Source organism: Gekko japonicus, unplaced genomic scaffold, assembly GCF_001447785.1.
Source record: "Gekko japonicus isolate JY-2015 unplaced genomic scaffold, Gekko_japonicus_V1.1 scaffold359, whole genome shotgun sequence".
NCBI classification, from domain to species: domain Eukaryota; kingdom Metazoa; phylum Chordata; class Lepidosauria; order Squamata; family Gekkonidae; genus Gekko; species Gekko japonicus.
This window is the reverse complement of record NW_015166431.1, coordinates 790,714-792,014: the sequence shown is the minus strand read 5'-3', so window position 1 is coordinate 792,014 and position 1,301 is coordinate 790,714.

Sequence of the window (1,301 nt, the reverse complement as noted above, 5' to 3'; positions counted from 1 at the left end):
TTGTTATGTCTTAAAAAATAAAAAATATTGTAAAAAAAAAGAATAAAGTGACTAGTATTAATCTAAAACTTGAAAAGTGGCTCTGTGTAGCTTTGTAAACTGGGTGACCTGGTACAAAGACACTCCTGTGTGTGTAGCTTTATTTAAAGCACTCTGCTAAGCTAGTGGGTGCTGGACTTAACTATTCCGGTTAACCCAACAGAAGTCAAGGAGAGGGGGTAAAGGAACAAGAAGGTGGCATTTTTGTAGTTTGAAGTGGGTAGCTCTTAATATCTCTCCTATATTATAATCCTGTTTTGGGGTGGCAAGATTCCATGCTCTCCCTCAGCCATTGGCCCGTCAGCTGCCACTCAAGAATAGTGTGCCATTGGCCGGGTACTGGGTCTGCTCCTCTTCCCCGCCCACTCCCCCTTCAGCCACTGTGCCCTGTGAGAATTACTGGCAAACAGCTTTCTCTCTTGACAAAGACACCTTTCCTGTGTGGGACTAACTCTTCCCTCTGTGGCTGTTGGTAGGTGTCATGAAATGGCAGTTACCTGTGTTTGTAAGATGGCTGTGGTTCTTTGTTTAAAATGTTCTCCCATAAGGTTTAATTGAGCTGTAGTTCCAGGGAGGGGCCTGCAGGGGTATCACTCACTAAATTTTCTCCCATAAGGTTTAAATGAGCTGTAGTTCCAGAGAGGGGCCTGCAGGGGTATCACTCACTGGGCTGAATGGGGCTTCCTCATCTCCTGGCCTACAGTTCCCAGCTGCCCCAAGGCCAAAAAGTGCAGGAAAACAGGGACTGTCCCAAGGCAGTCTTCGTCCCTGGGAGGAAGCAGAAATTCAGCCACTCTACAGTCGGCTGGACTGGGGAATGAATGGAAGTTTCCCTGCTCTTTTGGGCAAGAGAGAGAGGCTGAAGTACAGGTGAACCCACAACCTCCAGAGGTAGAGAGTATTCTGTGCAGGAAATAGCATTGTTTACCCCCTGTTGATTTATGTCCTGTTGGTTCATAGTGTGTGCTTACTCCTACAGTGTGTGTGTGCTCCAAAACTGTGTAAATAGTTAAATAAATTATTTAATTTGGGCTAATAAACTGTGTTGTGCTCTGACCACATAGTTTCCCCTGCTCTGCACAATACCAAAGGGAGAGGGTAGCCCAAAGGCCAGACCCCTGGGTTGCCAACTTTCCAGGGATCCCCCAAAGATTGGGGATTCCATCTCCAAATAGGGAGATTCGGCCAGAGGGGTCTCACTGTCCATCTAAAAAGGCAGTGACGATTCCATGAGTGGTGGCAGCGAACTTAAGGAGTGAGAT